Below are 21,144 nucleotides of genomic sequence, written 5' to 3'. Positions count from 1 at the left end.
ATTGTATATATTTTGTATAGTAATAAGGTTTCCTGATTTATTTTCTTAAATAATGTCTTAATGAATGAATTTCTTCTTAAATAGCTTGTATACACACTTAGCACCTTATTATTTAAGATGTAATGGTAAATAATGCTTAGTATTAAGTTTGAAAAAGGTGTGAGAATAAAAAAGTAAATAGAAAACTCCTGGAAACTTTGACTGCAGTAGCCAGGAACCCAGAAATATCCTAGAGAGAAAGATGCCATGGGGAATTTGATCAGAATGCACCAACCTGCCAGTAGTTTCTTCAGACCGAAACTCAAACAAACTATAAAACCTCCCTTACCGCCCCATCACAAACAGATTTCAAATGAGGAGACAAAACTTAGTGATTGCTTATTCTCAGTTAAGGGAACTGCCAACCGTGTCATGAATTCTGTAGCAAACTTATTGCAGGAGAATATATGCTCTTATATTATTGTACATTAGTAGAGTAACTAGTAGTAACAGACTTTGCTAACATTATATAAATAACTGATAAATATGGTTATTTTTCCTGAACTGAAAATTAGCAGATGGCATGAGTCAAGAATCCTGTGTAGTTTGTATTAATATCAATCTTTCCAAAGCTAACAATTTGGGACATGGACAATGTAAATGAAGAGTATCAGAAAATAAACCAAAGTAGGTTTGGGTAAGGAGATGATTGGATAACACATGGTCATGATATGTTAAGAATTGCCTCAATTTTCATGTGAGAAGGACTCAAGATAAATCAGAATCACTTGTTACTTATATTTTAACATAAAAAAATTGATTCAGTTAATCATTTACTAAACTACATGTGGTTCTAATTTCAGGTTTTGTCATTCCTAAAGGAAACTCTTATTATTCTGTGTAATAAGAGTGGCAGGAGTGAGGTGGTGACTCCTTATTGTTTTAATTTGCATCTTTCTGATAATTAGTGACATTGAGCGTTTTTTCATATGTCTTTTGGCCAATTTTGATGTGCTTTCTTCTTTACTTCTCTAGTTGTAGGACTCCATTTAGCCAGATTTCTGGTGGTTCTGAATGATTGTCCTGTATTTTAGCTGTAATTTTGATGTGGTTGTGAGAGGCTGTGAGTACCAGCATTTACCTATACCGCCATCTTGGTTCTGTGTGCAGGGTGTTTTTAAAAATGAATGAGCCTTTCTAAGTGTATACTCTACTTGGGAGAAAAGATCCAAAAATTTGAAAAAGAAGAGTAAATTTAAAATGGTCATTAGATAATAAAATAATTAATATTCAAATTAAAGATATATTTAATTAATGCTATAAATCTGGAAAAATGAGACCTTATAGTGGTCTACAGTTGTGTTCAAAGGTTTCAAAGAGCAAGATCTTGAGTGGATTATATGTTGATACTAAATTATCTAGTTAATTGCAGATTTGCAGCATATATTTTAATTACCGGGTGATATCATATTGGTTCTATGACAATACTAAAGGAATTTAGAAGGATAGTTCAAGAATTTATCAATTTCAACTTCTGACAAGCTGGAAGTGACACTTTAACAAGCACTTCATATTCTTATTTTAGCAATTAGTATCCAGTGCCCTAGTTACTGGCTATTAATCAACACAATTTAGAAATGACGGAGTTAGCATGATACTGAGATTTTTGTGTTTGAGCAGAAAAATATCTATTCAACATTGTTATGACATGATTAATTCTTATTTCAGATAAGTGAATATTTTTAAATTGAATATATGTCAGTTCATGAGATTAGATTTAGATGGCCTCATCCATTTGTTGGTTTAAGATTCTGACTATTGAGCTAAGAAGCCAAATATGATCCTAATTTAGATATGAGAATGTAAATGCCAAAAACATCCAAACAACTCACTTTTCAGGAAAAATAATTTGAATGATCTTACATTGTTGAAACTAACCATTGAAATGAAGAACAATTTGTGATAGAGGACAGTGTGTGACAATAGTGTAATCAACAGGATTCTTAGTGTCCAGTTGGGAAAGCCATGCAGGCCATCAGTAAGAAAATAGTAGGGTAATTGGAGACTAATGGCCAATGCAGTGTTTCAACAATTACTGGCCCTAATGCAAGAGGTATTAGGTTTCTTGGATATGTATTTTATTTAGTGGGAATTAGAGTACTGATAATAATAATATCAGTAATAGCTAATGTTTTCAGAGTATTTATTATATGCCAAATACTGTTTTTAGCATGTTATATAGATTTTTCCTATTAATTATTTTCACTAATTTTATGACATAGTATTAGTGTCTCTAATTTTGAGAAAACTTAGATGCAAAGAAGGTAGTTTTCATGTTCCCAGAATTAGAAAATAATATAATCAAGGGATTTGACATAGATAGTGTGATGTCTTTTACACACACACACACACACACACAATCATGTATGTTGGCATACTATCTCTTTTTATATTTTTTTCATTTTTTAAAAAAATATTTAATTTAGTGGAGTAAAACTGGTTAATAAAATGATATAGGTTTTAGGTATAGGATTCCATAATACACCATTGGTATATTGTATTATGTGTGCACAACCCCAAGTCTCCTTCCATTACCATTTATCCCCTTGATACCCTCTTCTACTTTCCCATCCTACTTTCCCTCTGATACTCATCATACTGTTGACTGTGTCTATGGTTTTTTTTGCTTAATTCCATGACCTTTCTCACCCAGTCCCCCAAATCCCTTCCCCTCTGAAAGCTGTCAGTCTGATCTATGTATCTATGAGTCAGTTTCTGTTTTGTTTCTTTATTTTGTTCATTAGATTTTACATATGAGTGAAATCATATGATGCTTTTATTTCTCTGACTGACATATTTCACTTAGCATAATATTCTCCAGGTCCATCCATGCTGTCACAAAGGGTAAGATTTCCTTTCTTGTATGGTTGTGTAATATCCCATTATGTAAATGTACTACAGCTTTTTATCCATTAATCTACTGATTCATTCATCTACTGCTTCCAAATCTTGGCTATTGTAAACAATGCTACAATGAATCTAGGGGTATATATATTATTTCCACTTATTGTTCCAGGTTTCTTAGGATACATTCCCAGAGGTGGAATGGCTGGGTTATCAGGTAGTTCCATTTTTAATTTTTTAAGGAACTCCATACTGTTTTCAACAGTGGCTGCACCAATCTGCATTCTTACCAACAGTGCATGAAGGTTCTCTTTTCTCTACATTTTTGCCAACACTGGTTGGTTGTTGATTTATTGATGATAACCATTCTGATAGGTGTGAAGTGATATATCATTGTGTGTTTCTCTGATTAGTGACATTGAGCATCTTTTCATATGTCTGTTGGCCATCTTTGCATCTTTGGAAAAGTGTCTATTCAGGTCCTTTGCTCAAATTTAAATTGGGTTGTTTATTGTTTTAGTGCTGAGTTATAAAAATTCCTTAAAGTTTTGGATATTAACCTCTTAGCAGCTGTATCATTGGCTAAAATGTTTTCCCATTCAGTGTTTTGTCTTTTCATTTTGTTGATTTGTGTGTGGGTGCTGTGTGTGTGTGTTTCTTTTGCTGTGCAAAAACTTTTTAGTTTGATCTAGTGACATTTGCTTATTTTTTTCTTTTGTCTCCCTTGCCTAAAGAGATATATCACAAAAGAAAATGTTGCTACAGAAAATGTCTGCGATTTTACTGCTTATGTTTTCTTCTAGGAGTTTTGTGGTTTTGAGTCTTACATTTAAGTCTTTATTCATTTTGAGTTTATTCTTGTGTGTGGTGTAAGAAGGTGATCTATGTTAATTTTTGTCTAATTTTTCCAAGACCATTTATTTAGTAGACTTTCTTTATATCATCTTGTGTTCTTGCCTCCTTTATCAAATATTAATTGACAACAAGGTGTGAACTTATTTTTGGTTCTCTATTCTGCCCCATTGATCCATGTATCTGTTTTGATTACTATAAACGTGTGGGATAGTTTGATATCAGGTAGTGTGATTCCTACAACTTTGTTCATTCTCAAGAATGTGGTGGCTATTCAGGTTCATTTGTGGTTCTATTTACATTTTTGAAACATTTGTTCTATTTCTGTGAAATACACCATTGGTATCTCAACAATGGGAATTGCATTGAATCTTTAGATTGCTTTGGATAGTGTGGACATTTTAATTATGTTAATTCTTCATATCTTTGAACATATTATATGCCTCCACCTATTTGTATCTTTTTCAATTTCTTTCTTCAGTGTCTTATAATTTTTGTAAGTACAGATCTTTTACATCCTTGGTTAAATTTATTACTTAGATATTTATTTTATGCAAATATAAATGGGATTGTTTTCCTAGTTTCCCTTTCTGATAGTTAATTATTAGTGTATAAAAATACAACTGATTTCTGGATATTTATTTTGTATCCTGATGCTTTACTGAATTCATTTTTCAGTTCTAGTAGTTTTTTGGTGGAATCTTTAGGGTTCTCTATAAACAGTATCATGTCATCTGCCAAACTATCTCTTTTTAAATGTATATTTTTTGTGTAACATTTCAAATTTAGATATAGTGATAACCAGAAAGGATCAGATACCAATCATTAAGAAATTACTGAGATTCCAATGTAAATGTGATGATTGGTGCATCTTATTAAAAACAAAACATCACCATCATGCAAGAAGAGTTTGGAACATGAGCTATATAATGATTTTTAAGATACTCTTGATATTTCATCACATTTCAATGTAAAGCATTAATAAAATACTGGAAATAATACAAGTCACTAACTACCTTCCAATGACTCTTATGAAGATGAGGGATTGGAGTTCAATGTTGGAAGTGTACTTCACATATGGTAATTCAAAATGTATTTCTGTTTGGTTCAATATTGTGGTTCATATGTTAAGCAAAGGGTGGAGATGTGTAAAAATTGTATGTACATAGACATACATTGGTTTTCTATCATAAAATTTTATGAGAAATTTAGTAGACAAATCAAGGCATTTTATCCTTATATTATCTGTACATAGGCATCCTAAAATCAAGGTGTCAGCAGAATTATGTTCCTTCTGGAGGCTCCAGAGAGAATGTGTTTCCTTTATTTCCCAGCTTCTATAGGCCACATGGATTCCTTGCCTCAGCCCCTCCTCCATCTACAAAAGCAGTACATAGTATCTCCAAACTCCCCTCCTGCTTCTCTCTCTAACACACACACACACACACACACACACACACACCTGCTTCCATTATCACATATATTTCTATGAGTCACGCTTTTGTCCTTTATCTTATAAAGACCCTTATTAAAATGGAGCCTCTTGGATAATCCAGGATAGATTTTCTATCTCAAGATCCACCTCTAATCGAATCACATTTGAAAATCCATTTTGCTATGTAAGGTGACATATGCACACATTCCAGGGAATAGTGCTTGTCTGCCTTAGGAGGACCATTATTTTATCCACTACACATAGATAGAAAACCATAGCAAGTGCAAGTTACCCTGGGCTTTATCTTCCTGCAAATATGTCCTTTCATATGTAAGTACACTATATTTCAGCACTTGGCCTAAAATGCCTCTTGTGTGTCACCACTCTTTATCCCTATTACTTTACTGAGATAACTTAGAATTTGAAGGAATTCTTTCATTCATGATCTCGTTATGAATATTTTCAAATAATAGCATTAATTGGTGAGAACCTATTTTAAAAAGTTGAATGTGATGAACTCTAGTAGTTTAAAAATTCATCTTTATCAAATTACTAGAGGCCCAGTGCACAAAATTCATGCAATAGGGTCCCCGGCTCATCCTCTGTGCCCCTGCCTGGCCACTGACAGTGCTGGCCTCGCTTGCACCTGCTGATTCATCACGGAGTGATTGAGACTGGCAGCGGGTCTGAGTGGAGGCTGCTGTCCCGATTGCCCCTCAGCAGCAGGGGGAGGAGGAGAAGCCATGAAAGGCGATTGGGGACGCAGGCACCAGCAGTGGGTATGAGCGGGGCCAGGGCCAGCAGCAAGTGCGAGCGCCAGATGGGACTATGTCGCGTGGGAGCAAAGCATTTTTAGTAACCACCAGATGCTCGCCACCATGACAGCCACTGGCACCCTGCCTTGGGATGGCGCCCCCCCACCTGATCTACCATCCCGCAGCGGCCCACACCCACCATGTTCTGTGCTCTGCTGCCTGCTGCCGATGCCTGCCATATTCCATGTGTGCCCCCTGGTGGTCAGTGCACATCATAGTGAGCGGTTAAACAGCCTTAGCGTATCATTAGCATATTACACTTTGATTGGTTGTTCTGCCATTTGGTCTATTTGCATATTACCTTTTTATTATATAGAATTTTGTATATATCAGAGAAGATGCCAAATTATTGTGCTTTGGAAAGGACCACATGTGGAGAGGGGCTACAGTGTTTGGACAGATTCAAGCCTTGGACTAATGAGAGGGCACGTTCCCCTGTGGGAAAGCCACATGCAAGTCCTAGCTTGGAGGGAAAAGCCCTCCCAGCACAATTATAGCTAAAGGCTATAGTTGTAAGCTTGACCTTATGGTCCGAACCTGTGGTCCCACATGGCTAAGTGATATAGACTGCAGGAGGTGCAGCAAGTAAACAAAGCTTGATCAGGTGCAAGTAATTGAGTAAATTCAAAACCTGTGAGAACATTGTAAACATCTTGACCACGACCTTACTTTGCCTTGTGGAATCTGGCTATAAAATAAAGACTCAGCTTGCAGGCTGTGGCACTGTCGCTCCATCAGAGAAGAATAGTCCCACCTAGCCCCAGCTTTATTCTCTTGTCTGTCTTCTCCATCCTTCACCACCCCCTCTCAGGTTCACCCATGGCTGTGCCAGTGCAGCACAACCACAGATGGCTTACAGGTGTGCTGAGGTGAGGGCTTTTACCAATGGATCTGGGGGTAGGGTTGGGGGCAGTGGGTGTAGCCTGATCTGCCAGTGAGCTGGGACCCATTGCAAGGAGTCTTGTCTGTTTAGGCCAGCACACTGAACACACATCATTATTTCCTGTGTGTTCCTGCCCTGTGAAAATATTGGAAAGCACTCACCCAAACTAAGAATTTAAATACACTGTCACAGTGGTGCTTTGCATCGTAGTTCTCTGCCTCATACTTTAAAGTTTTTATCGCCAAGTATCTTAACATGTTCTAAAAAAGTCTTTCATAATCTGCTCTTTCCCTCAATCTTCCACTCAATAACAATCTTGTTATTCTGATATAAGCAATTTAGAGAAATGTTAGTATTTTTACTTTTCTAAAATATGCATGCATTTTGTTGCATAAGGTTCATAACAAGCATATCTTTAAAATGAACAATTTGGATTTCATGCACACGGAATAGGTATTTCTAGTTCATGTATTTTAAGTCTGGGTATGAAGTCACATTATTCAGTGCTTATGATATGACTAAGAGCAGCATTATGTTATCTTATTTGATCCTCATAACAATCCTATATAGTAGTACCCTTTAATCCACAGGAACTATATGCCCAGACCCACGGTGTATGCCTGAAACTGGCTAGTATGGAAACAATATATAAATGCATGCACTGGCGGGGGTGTCCCTCAGCCCAGCCTGCATCCTCTTCAATCTGGGACCCCTGGGGGGATGTCCGACTGCCGGTTTAGGCCCAATCTCACAGGGAATAGGCCTAAACCGGAAGTCAGACTTCCCTCTCACAATCTGAGACTGCTGGCTCCTAACCATTCACCTGCCTGACTGCCTCATTGCCGCTAACTGCTTCTGCCTGACAGCCTGATAACCCCTTAACCACTCCCTTGTTGGTCCAATTGTCCTCAACTGCCCTCCCCTGCCAGCCCAATTGCCCCCAACTGCCCTCTCCAGTTGGCCTGATTGCCCCCAACTGCCCTCCCCTGCTAGCCTGTTTGCCCCTAACTGCCCTCTCCAGCCAGCCATCTTGTGGCAGCCATCTTGTGGTGGCCATCTTGGGTGGCCATCTTGCAATGACCCTGGGGCAGCCATCTTGTGATGATGGGTGACAGCCATATTAAGATGACATGCGGGCGGCCATCTTGTGATGACATGGGTGTGGCCATCTTGTGATGAAGTGAGGGCGTGAAGGTCACCAAGGCTTTTATTAGTGTATATAGATATATATATCCCTTATCTAATAAAAGAGAAACATGGTAATTAGCATACGACCGCTACCCTTCCCATTGGCTAATCGGGGAGATATGCAAATTAACTGCCAGACAAGATGGCAGCCAGCAGCCAGGCAGTTGGAAGCGAACATGAGGCTTGCTTGCTTCAGTGACGGAGGACTCCAACGTTCCCCGCCTGCCGCTGCCGGCCTCTGAGCTGCAACTCTAAGCAACTATGTTACAAATATAGAAGTTAAACAAAACCCCAGAAACATGCTTTAGTCACCGGGCTTTAGCCAGCAGGATCGCAACATTGTTTCAAATACAGAAGGTAAACAAAGGCCAGAAACCTGCTTTCAGGAGCAGAGGCCTAAAAGCTGGAGCCTCAGAGATAAAGCTGGCCCAGAATGAAAAAAAGAAAAAGAAAAAAAGGAGTGGTTGGGAGCTTCAGTCACCCGCCAGCCTGAAAACAGCCCTCAGCCCCTCACCCAGACTGGCCAGGCATCCCACTGGGGACTCCCACCCTGAAGGGTGTGTGACCAGCTGCAAACAGCCATCATCCCCTCACCCAGGCTGGCCAGGCACCCCAGTGGGGTCCCCCACCCTGATCCAGGACACCCTTCAGGGCAAACCAGCCAGTCCCCACCCATGCACCAGGCCTCTATATAGTAAAAGGGTAATATGCCTCCCAGCACCAGGATCAGCGTGACAGGGGGCAGCGCCCAAACTCCCTGATTGCCCTGTGGCTCTGTGTGTGACAGGGGGCGGGGCCTCAACCTCCCTATCTGCCCTGCTTTGTTTGTGACAGGGGAAGGGCGCCCCAACCCTCTGATCAGCCCTGATCTGTGCCTGATAGGGGGGAGCTCCCCAACCCCCTGATTGCCCTGCGGCTCTGTGTGTGACAGCCTGCGGTGCCCCAACCCCCTGATCCACCCTGCTCTGTGTGTGACAGGGGGCGGTGCCCCAACTCCCCTATCGGCCCTACTCTGTGAGTTACAGGGGGGAGCTCCCCAACCCCCTGATCGGCTCTGCTCTGTGCGTGACAGGGGGTGGCACTGCAACCTGCCCATCGACCCTGCCTTGAGTGTGACAGGGGACGGTGCCCCAACCCCCCAATCAGCCCTACCCTGAGCGTGACTGAGGGTGGCATCGCAACCTCCCAATCCGCCCTTCTCTGTGCATGACAGGGGCGGCGCCCTAACTCTCCAATCAGCCCTGCTCTGAGCCTGACCAGGGGCTGCACCTAGGGATTGGGCCTGCCCTCTGCCACCCTGGAGCAGGCCTAAGCCAGCAGGTCGTTATCTCCCGAGGGGTCCCAGCCTGTGAGAGGGCACAGGCCAGGTTGAGGGACCACCCCCCTTTCCCCTGAGTGCACAAATTTTTGTGCACTGGGCCTCTAGTTAACATATATATAGCATTCTAAAAAAATATTAATCTACTTCTGAAAGATATGTAAAATTCCCAAAACAATATAATGCTTTCTCCAATGCATACATACCTATGATAATGTATAATTTAGAAATTAGGCATGGTAAGAGATTAACAATAACTAACAATAACCCAGAACAATTTAAAACAATAAATGGCTTTGGGGTAATTTTTAAACAAAATAAGGTGTTAGTTGAACACAATCACTGTGATACATCGACAATGGATCTGATAACTTAGATGGCCTTAACATAGATAACCCAGACAAAGGCAAGATCCATGTCCTGGGTGAGGGAAGGGAAGATTCATGTCCTTGGTAGGACACAGTAAGATGGTGAGAGATTACATCATGAGACTCAGAACAACTTATAATTTAGAACTTATGAATGATATAGTTCTGGAATTTCCTATTTAATATTTCAGACTACAGTTAACCAGAGGTAACTGCAGAATGCAAAACAGCAGGTAAAGAGGGACTCTGGTGATGAAGTAGGTCCTAACTTTCTTAAATCATATTTTATTTAATGGCATTCCAGCAGGCATTATAACTAATATTTAACTTTAAAACTAATTCTCTTCCTACTGAATTCACCTAAAGGATCATTTAACTTAACCCATTTATTTTACACAAGAGAAAACTGAAGTACTGAATATTTAATTAACTTGACCTTTACTGTGCAACTGGGATAGCTAAACTTACACAGAAAATTACCAAAATTTATTTTTATTGAAAGGATCAGTAGAGGAAGAATATATGATTAAGCATAGATACTCCCTGGCTAATCTGATATGTCTACATTTTTTTCCCAGTTGTTTTCAACTCTAATCAAATAAGGAAGTAGCCTAATCTTAGCCTAAGGTTAAAAGAAAACATTTTCCAAAATCAATATTGAAGTCTAATGTATACAAGCTTACTTCTCTTAAGACTAGGCCAGGCTATGATTGCTGAGTTGTTACTTCTGAATACTGTGGGGTTTGTGCATTTTTTTTCTTCTTTTTGTTGTTTTTGTCAGTAGTAAGAAGCACAAAGCAATTCATTCCATGGTAAAGATGTAGCCAAATATTAACTCAGGGGTTCCTAAACTGGGATTCACTGAACTCTGAGGGGTTTGTGGATAGACTTTTGGAGGCCCATAAACTTGAATTAAAAAAAATGCAGCTTCATTTTTCTGCCCTTTTACTGAAACTTAGCATGTTTTTTTTTTTTAATGTTAAATATAGGCATTAAACTACAAGAGAACAAGCAATTTTAAGTGACATTGTCACCAATAGAAATCAGAAACTTTCAAATTACATTCGTTATTGAAGATATAAAAATAACACTGTGTACCCTCGCAACTACTTTGAAATTATGTAGGGTATTGTTAACATGTTAACTACATTTCAATAAGTTTTCTTTTGTAGTCATATGTATATTATTTTATACATTTAAAAACATTAAATATTTGTGATTTTCACTAGAGTACCTGTTCTTGTGCCAGTACCAGTCATAGAAAGAAACAAGTATCACATGATCTCACTCATATGTGGAATCTAATGAACAACATAAACTATGAACAAAAATAGATCCAGAGACATAGAAGCATGGAACAAAATGACAAATTTCAGTGGGAAGATGGGGCTAGAGTGGGAGAGATTAACTAGGTAATATATATACATATATGCATAGCCCATGGACACAGACAATATCCAGGTGAAGGTCTGGGAGTGCTGCTGTGGGTGGAGGGGATCAATATGGAAAAAAAAACAAACAAACAGCAGAAAACATCTGTTATATTTTCAACAATAAAGATAAATTTAAAATAATCAAAGAAGGAATAATAAAACAAAAATGTTTGCACACCACTATTCCAAACAATTCTGTGTTATCCAATAGAATAAAGAGGTAATATGCAAATTGACCATCATGCCCTCACACAAGGCCACCCCCATGTGGTCCAAGATGGCTGCCCCCATGTGTCCAAGATGGCTGTCACAAGCTAGTTGGCAGGGGAGGGCAGTTGTGGGCAACCAGGCCTGCAAGGGAGGGCAGTTGGTGGGGGGGGGACCAGGCCTGCATGGGAGGGTAGTTAGGTGTGACTAGGCCAGCAGAGGAGGGCAGTTGGGGGGACCAGGCCGATAGGGGAGGGCAGTTGGGGGTGATCAAGCCAGCAGGGGAGCAGCTAGCCATCGATCAGGCTGACAGGGGAGTGGTTAGGGGTGATCAGGATGGCAGGAAGAGGTGTTTAGGGGCAATCAAGCAAGCAGGCAGGTGAGCAGTTGGGAACCAGCAGTCCTGGATTGTGAGAGGTATGTCGACTGCCAGTTTAGTCCCAATCCCTATAGGTCCTAAATTGGCAGTCGGACATCCCCCAATGGGTCCCAGATTGGAGAGGGTGAAGGCTGGGCTGAGGGACACCCACCCCAGTGCATGAATTTCATGCACAAGGCCTCTAGTATATTTATAAGGGAAGATTATTAACATATCTGACTCATGTGTCACTGCTCCCTCTTGAATGTTCTTTTAATCCTTTCTCTCATTGTACTATTCTGGCGTGTTCTTCTCATTATACTGTCTAGTTTTTTCCAAACATTTTAAAACTAGAGGCCTGGCGCACAACATTCGTGCACGCGGGTGGGGAGTCCCTCTGCCCGGCCTGTGCCCTCTCACAGTCCGAGACCCCCAAGGGGTCCTTAGTGTTGCTGCAGAGGTGGGAGAGGTTTCTGCCACCGCTGCTGCTCTCACCAGCTGCCAGACATGAGCCCAGCTTCTGGCTGAGCAGTGCCCCCACCGTGGGAGTGCACTGAGCACCAAGGAGCAGCTCCTTCATGGATCGTCTGCCCTCAGTGGTCAATGCGTGTCATAGCGACCCGTCATTCTGCCTTTCAGTTGATTTGCATATTAGGGTTTTATTATATAGGATGTTGGTGTTTCCTAAGGCTTACTCCTACCATCTACTATTTCCTCCAAAACTTCTCCTTGGGTGACTGTTGGGAGACCTGATTTATCTGCCATGTGCTGCCCTATTCTGTCTTACTAGGTATGTCAAGAGTGTAAAGCTATGACCACTCTTTCTCTGGGCTGTTTCTTTGGGTTCTGTTACCAATGAGTGTCTCTGAGGAATAAAGTGAAACCACCCTGAGACTAACTTCTCTTTCTACAAAAGCTGTAGATTCCTCAAGCTCGGTGTTCTGCTTTTGAAGTGCAACCTAGTGCATGTGCAAACATCTATCACATACCATTGGTATCACCCCATGGGATTTGAACAGAAAGGCAAGTTGACAGAAAAACATATGCATCTCTGACTACCGATGTTTGTTTCATATCCAAGTGTCCTGTGCCTTCTGCCAGCACTTCTAAAACTGTGAGAGGCAAACGTGTTAGCTTGAGAGTAGGATAAAAACCTTGCACAACTATTGAGAATGACTCTTTCTCATCTGTGGTGTCCCCCTAATACTCAGAAAGAATAATGATTCCAAAATGTATAACGTTAGTCTGGATTACTGTCCCAGCTCCAGTTTGTTTTCTAAAATAATATAAAAAAGACACAGTTCATGCCCTATTTTCCCAAAGGCTACTTATGGGAGGTAATTAATTTCATCAATGGTAATATAAATGTCTCAAAATGGGGATCATGCCATATATGTCTTCTGTATTCTTTGCAGCCCTGAATTTGGTATTAGTTCATACCTACACTTCAGTAGGTCCTCATTGAGAGGTAGTTATTAGTGCTCTAGTATCACCTAAGAATTCCCAAGCAAAAAATAAAAAGTAAATCACTTTTCCAGATCTCATTCTTTCTTGTTTTGTTGGCTTTCCCCATCATTTCCAGAAATATAATTAATTTAGTTGATAATTTTTTCACAAGTTGCAGTCCCAGCCCATGGCCTTTCCAACAGTGTACCTCTGAGAGTGTCTGGAAACTTAGCTGAGCAGAAAGCTGAAGCCAGCCCTTCTGTTCAAATGCACCAAATGTGACACACTGCTCCCAGAGAGCACTCTCTGCTCACTGCTGGTGTGACCGTGGCCCAACGCCAAACCTTGCTGTGGGCACATTACCCCTGAGTGAGGAAGAAAAGCATAGCCCTTGTAATGTCTTTTTAGTTCTAGTTCCAGAATTTCAATTATTAACGTTTTTTTTTTTTTTTCAGGAGTGAGAAATAAAACGGATAAACTCATAATTAAGGCTTTGGTAGTATCTCAGGAGGGCATCAATAGGACCATTATATAGGAAACTCCCCATGGCTGTGCAAAACTGAGGGTTGGTTTGAAATGGTGACAAACTAATATCAATGAGGAGTCGTTCCATATCCATGAGGTCACCTAATTTCTTATTGGGTATCCCTGTGGAACCATGCTTAAGGTCATTTGAACCAGGATTGATGTAGCCCCCATGACTTCTATAGATTGCATGATTCCCAAGAACCCACTGTTACTAGTTAATATCAATCTTCAGGTTGAGACATATTTCAGAATGCAAAATCAGTCCTTAATTTTGGTATGACATTGATAGAGTCCTTTCTAGTATTTTTACCAGAAAAACAGTTCCAGCTATTATTTCAACTTTAACATTTGTTTGAAATAAAAGAGACAAATACATGTAAAAAATACGTACATAAAATAGAAATGCATATATTCAAAACTACATATAATTCCCTGTCCTTGAAAGCAAATTTAATATTTTTGTATTCTCTTAGAATAGTTTACATGATTTCTATAATATTCTTAAAATTGTTTTCTTGCATTTCAGTTGGATGCCAATTTTTCCCATGTTGTTGATTAATCTGTATAAGGACTTATAAAAACAGAAATGAAATTCACATAGTGTTATGTTTAGAAGATATCAGAGTGTAAATATTGTGAGGTTTCCCTTATAACTCAATTTGTTAGACTTTTGGTTCCTCTTTTTGAGAGAAACTGATTTTCATTTTCTGAGATCTGTCATGTTGTGTACTATTAACTTGTTGGGCTTTGAAACTCCTATTCTTTGCTGTGGGAATACAGAATAGCATAGCTACCTAAGGAGATGGTTGGTATATGACAAAACTAAACAAACTCCTACCATACCATCTAGCAATCACACACCTTGGTATTTACCCAAAGGGATTAAAAATGTATGTCTATACAAAAGTTTGCACACAAATGTTCATAGCATCTTCATTCATAATTGCCAAAACTTGGGAGCATATAAGATGTGCTTTAGTAGGTGAATAAATAAATAAACTATAATACATCTAGTCAGTGGAATATTATTCAGCACTAAAAAGAAACAAGCTATCAATCATGACAATATGTGGAGGAAACTTAAATGCAAATTACTAAAGGAACAAAGCCAATCTGAAGAGGTTACATACTGTAGGAGATTATGGAAAAAGGAAGACTGTGGAGTCAGTAAAATGACTAGTAGTTGTCAGTGTTGGGTGAGGAGGGATAAAGAGTTGGTCAGAGAGGATTTTTAGGGTAGTGAAAATACCCTGTATGATACTACAAGGATGGCTATATTTTATGGATTTGTCCAAAGACATAAAAACACCAAGAGTGGCCACTAATGAAAACAATGGACTTTGGATGAGTATGATATGTCAATGTAGGTTCACATTGTGATTTGCATACCATTTTTGAGGGGGATGTTGAGAATGGGGGAAGTTCTGTCTGTGCAAAGGCAGGAGGTATATCAGAACTCTCTGTCGCTTCCCCTCAATTTTGCTATGAATCTCACACTTCGCTAAAAAAAAACCAAGGCTTAAAAAATTAATATTTCATTTTTATAGGAGAAAAATAAACATATTTGACTTCACAAATATTCTTAAGAGGATCACATAAAATTTGATTACGAATTATAAGGATATTAATTGTACAAAACAATGATTCTAATGCTTATTGTGTGCTAATTACTTTTCTGAATGGTTTATATATAGTATGAACACACTTAGTCTTTCCTAACCGATGATGTTGCAATACCCACCTACTCAGACTCATTTTGATTTGTTATAGAGAGAAATTTCATGATTTCTACATAGAATAAACCATTGTAATCTATCCCTACATAAGCCACAATAATTTGGTGGTAAAAATAGCACACTTATAATTGTGATTTCCTGTATCTGCTGAATTGATTTCTGCAGCTCATGTGGACTTTAAACTTAAAGAAATATATTGTAGTGTCAGTGCATATGGAGAAGTATTTGATGCATATACCATATTAGAAAAGGGGGCTCTTTCAGAATTATTTGTACCTATTAAATGAACCAGTGCCCCTCGGCCTAACTCCTACTGAGGAAATTCTGCCTTCAGCTGGGTTTTTATCCTATTTCTCCCCAATAAGTTTGATAATGTATGTCACCCCCTTGCAAATTACTCCTCTAGGTAAAGGAAGTCTTTTCAAAAAAGACCCTCTAAAAGACATTTCTGCATAAGGACAACCATATAAAGTCCATCTAGGATAAGTTGTTCCAGTTTGCAAGCACTTGCTGTCTGTGTTAGGGGGAAGCGATGCTGTGTAGTTTGGTTCTTTGAAATACTGACAGGTGATTGGTGGACAGAAATCCACTAGCTGGAACCAGGACAGTGGAATCATTTTCTATGTGGCTGGTAACCGCTGAAAAAAGAAACATAAGTAGTGTCAATTTTTCAAATGTAAAGACAACATTTGAATTGAGAAGAACACTGAGCTGACACACAGAAACAGAAAACAAAAAGGAAGAAGTAATAACTCATATTAGAAGATCCAGGAAGACAGACAATGTTTTCAGATTTCCAGGGCTGGCTGTGATCCCTCATCAGTCTTGCCAGAGATAGCATGATGTGCTCAACTGGGGACAGAACACAAGGTTGTAGTTGTATCTAGAAAGATCACAGCATTCAGTGCCAGATGTAACAGATCACCACGGAGGAGGCAGGTCCAAACTGGGTGGGTCTTCTGCAAGGATTACACCAAGCCCTGGGTTTGATAAACAGTTTAGCCAATAAGGATCACTGCTGCCCTGCGGTGAAAGCACAACTCACACTACAATGGGAAGTTGTTTCAATGAGCTTGAAGACTGAGTGTTACTTCATTAACTACTGGCCACCTGTTTTCTCATTTACTAAATGGGTGCACTAACAGATACATCTGAAGTGTTTAGAACAGTGAATAACTGTCATATATTTTTACTATTATTTATGATGTTATTATTATTAATAGATGCATATACATAATGTTGTCTTTTGTGCTGGACATGTAGGAGTCATTCTTTGACTTCACTGCATAAGGAGAGCTCTGCAGGGAACTTTGTAAGTTCTTGGTTTCTGGAAGCAAAGTCCATGTCTTTGGGAAGTGGCAGAAGATATGATCCAAGGGGGCATGAAGTGAAACTTTAACATTAGGAGGACCCCAATGATTTATCTTACTACTTCTTTACTTAATATTGGCTCATTTGATAAGGAGAGGGTCCCTAAGGGAGAGAAAAAATATCTGAGATGAATTTAAATATGGTAAACCAGAAACACTTAGAAATATAAAAGGCATGAAATACGAGGTCAAGTAAAGAAGGCCAGTGCAAATTTGGGAAAAAGAAGAGACTACTTTGTATTGCATGGTGATAGGGAAGAGTGTTTATTTCAAAGCCCTTGTAGCATCTTTACTAATAGAAGGGTAATATGCTAATTAGACCAGGAGACCTTCCGGGAGACTTTCCGGATGTCCTTTCGGACAAAGCCATGGTGGCGGGGCTGAGGCAGAAGCAGTTAGGGGCGATCTCAGGCCAGGAGGTGAGGGCAATTGGGGGTGAGCAGGCCAGCAGGGGGGGCCAGTTGGGGGCTAGCAGGTTGGCAGTGGGAAGAAGTTGGGGGCAAGCAGGCTGGCAAGGGGAGAAGTTGGGGGCTTTCAGGCTGGCAAGGGGGGGCAGTTGGGAGCGAGAAGGCTGGTGGGGGGGGGGGGAGTTGGGGGAAAGCAGTCCGGCAGGCAGTGTGGATAGGGGCAATCAAGCAGGCAGGCAGGTGAGTGGTTAGGAGCCAGCAGTCCCAGATTGTGAGGGGAATGTCTGACTGCTGGTTTAGGCCCACTCCCTAACCGGCAGTCCGACATCCCCCGAGGGGTCCCAGATTAGAGAGGGTGCAGGCCCAGCTGAGAGACACTCCCCATGCACAAATTTTGTGCACCAGGCCACTAATAGAACAAATATTTGAAGAAGATGGTATAAATAATGCCAAATGCATACTTCATAATATTTTAAAGACGTCAGGATTGTCTGTTATTCTTTAAGTTACAAAAAGCTTTACTTTAATCATATAATGGGCTATACAACAATGTATTTGAGTCTGAAATGCTTGCATTTTTTAAGAAGATAGGACTGGGCAGCATAGACCAGAACCACCCTTGGCTAAATGCATTAGGGGAAATGTGTCAGAAGCTTAAGATTTTCTGTAGTTTTGCTCTAAATGCAATGTGTTATACTAGACTGAATTATGACACAGACAAGCAAACAAACAAACAGAAAAAATCATTAGGGTAAAACTGGTGGATTCTGAATTAAGTCTGGAGTTTAGTTAATACTACTATTAGTAGTACTATACTGCCCTGGCTAGTTTGGCTCAGTAGATAGAGTGTCAGCCTGTGGACTGAAGGGTCTTGGGTTCGATTCGGGTCAGGGGCACATGCTCCAGTTGCAGCCTCGATCCTCAATGGGGGGCGTGCATGAGACAGCCAATCAATGATTCTCATCATTGATGTTTCTCTCTCTCTCTCTCTCTCTCTCTCTCTCTCTCTCTCTCTCTCTCTCTCTCTCTCCCCCTCTTCCTTTCCCTCTCCCTCTCCTTTCCTCTCTAAAACTGATAAAAATATATTTTTAAAAAATAGTACTATGCTATTTAGTTCAATAGGATTGTACCAAAGTGAGTTTCTCAGCTTGGACAAACATACCATGATTATTTGAGATGTTAATCTTAGGGGAGATTGGGTGAAAGGTATTTTTTTTAACCTTGTTTTTTTATAAAAAATATATATTTTTATTGATTTCAGAGAGGAAGAGAGAGGAATAGAGAGATAGAAACATCAATGATGAGAGAGAATCATTGATCGGCTGCCTCCTGCATGCCCCCCACTGGGTATCAAGCCCACAACCCAGGCATGTGCCCTTGGCCAGAATTGAACCCGGGACCCTTCAGTCCGCAGGCCGACGCTCTATCCACTGAGCCAAACCGGCCAGGGCAAGGGTGAAAGGTATTTAAGAACTCTCTGGGCTAGCCCAGGTGGTGTTGCTCAGTGTTTGAGCATCTACCTATGTATGAGGGAGGTCACAGTTCCATTCCTGTTAAGGGCAAATGACCGGATTGCAGGCTTAATTCTCGGTAGGGGGCATGCAGGAGGCAGAAAATCAATGATTGTCTCTCATAATTGATGTTTCTATCTCTCTCTCCCTTCCTCTCTGAAATCAATAAAAAGTATACACTAATATATATATATATATATATATATATATATATATATATATATATATATATTTATATATATGCACACACACAATAAAAATAACTCTGTGCTATCTTCGCAACTTATCTGTATATCTATATGAGTTTATTTCTTAAAAATAGAATTTTTGAAGATATCTCAAAATGGAATAAAAACATAAAGCTTTGTGTCCAGGTGGCAAAGAAATACATTTTAGTATTTTCTTTTGTACTATTTTGTTGTGTTTTTGTTCTATATTTTAAGCTAATGATGGGATAAAACAGAAAAAGAATCTCAAAATTTGTATGAATGTCTACTCTTGAGTAATGTCCACTTTTGGGTTTTTGAGTGATAATGAATCTTACATAGAACGTATAAATTCACTGTTCATTAAATCTCTCTGAATCTAGTTTTTTAGAAAACTATTCTATGGTGAAATTTTGTAACTTGTACATGAAAAAAACTTAATTTTTTGAGGGATTGAACCTTAGATAAATTAGGGTGAAGAGAGTCAGTTTATATGAATGCTGAAGAAGCTGAGTGCTCAACACCAGAAAACAGATTTTTTAAAATCCCTGTCAATTAGATCTGACCTTTAAATCCTGCCACATTGTCTCAGGTTAAGGTAGTCTTATCGACACAGGCATTATTTTTCTTGCAATATATCTTGCCTACCTTGACAACATGAATCATTTTAAAGTGACAGAGATATTGTTTTGGAAGTATGATATGCATTCTGCTCTCTGTAATCTTTTAAAGATGCTTTGCAAATCAATTTTATTTTTATTTCATACTATTCATGTCTTAGTTTATCATAATTTGTAGACTATGATTGTTAAAATTATAAACCATTTTACAATTAATTGATTTCAAATCGAAATATCTTATTTAATCCTTACAACAACAAGAATTTAAACCTCATTTACATAAGACATTCGATGACTTACTCAAATAGGAATCAGCTAACTCAAGCTTCTAACCCATATTTTGATTCTAGTGATGTAGATTTTACTTCACTATATATAACAGCTAAAATGTTCATCAAAATATATATGTGTGTGTATATACATATATATGGCTGTATTTAATTCTCACCTGAGGATATGCTTTGTTAAAAATTGATTTCAAAAAGAAAGAGAGAGAGAGAGAGAGAGAGAGAGAGAGAGAGAGAGAGAGAGAGAGAGAGAAACATGTATGGGTTGCTTCTGCCACATGTCTCAACTAGGGATGGAGCCCTCAACCCTTTCGTGTACAGATTGGATGCTCCAATCAACTGAACAACCTGGCAAGGGCTGATTGGTATATATTTGATATTCTTTTATTTTGTTTGTTGGAAGTTTGTCAAATTGCAAGCAACTGTTGTATATATATATATTCCCTTTATTTACCAAAAATTCTCAGGTTCAAGTTGGATATAAACTTAAAGGAGATGTTTTAAAAATGGTGGGATTTTCTCAATTTTGAAATGATACCCTTAAGAAAAATATAGTAGCTGCATATATGAAAAGAAAAAAATATACATGCATTTTTCTTGTTGCTTTTTGGCTGTTGCCATTGTATTTAAAAACATACTTTCATTTTTATGGCTTTGCTTTTGAAAATCATATAACTTTGAACCGAATAATTAGATCATAGGTGAGAAATTAAAGGAAAAACTGGTATTCATTGTGCATTATTAATGTTTATGGCTTTATGATATTTTAAAGATTAAATGATGTAATTTACTGATTAAAATGCAATTCTCCAGCCCTGCCTGGTGAGACTCAGTTGGCTGGAGCATTGTTCCATACACCAAAAGTTGGTGGTTCTATTCCGGTCAGGGCACATACCAGGTTTCAGGTTCAATCAATGTTTCTCTTTCACCTCTCTCTTTCTCTCTCTCTCTCTCTCTCTCTCTCTCTCTCTCTCTCTCTCTCTCTCTTCCCCTCTCTAAAATCAATACAAACAGTTTTTTAAAAAAATACAATTCCCCGTCTATGTTTCAAAAGGTTCCCGGGTTTTGGGACTCTGTGACAAATTACTGTGTGACTTTGACATTTACCCAGGATATAAGTAGAGGAATAATATTTACAACTCAAATTGGTATACATTTTAACTCTTTATAGAAAAATACAAAAATGAGTAAGTTGTATACTTTTGATAAATTCAATATAAATTAATACACAATTGAACATTAACAATTTCCTTCTTTATCTTTTTATTTATTTTTCTTTATAGCCATCCCCAA

This window comes from Myotis myotis, unplaced genomic scaffold (assembly GCF_014108235.1).
Source record: "Myotis myotis isolate mMyoMyo1 unplaced genomic scaffold, mMyoMyo1.p scaffold_m19_p_3, whole genome shotgun sequence".
Taxonomy (NCBI): domain Eukaryota; kingdom Metazoa; phylum Chordata; class Mammalia; order Chiroptera; family Vespertilionidae; genus Myotis; species Myotis myotis.
Note: the sequence above shows the minus strand (reverse complement) of the source record.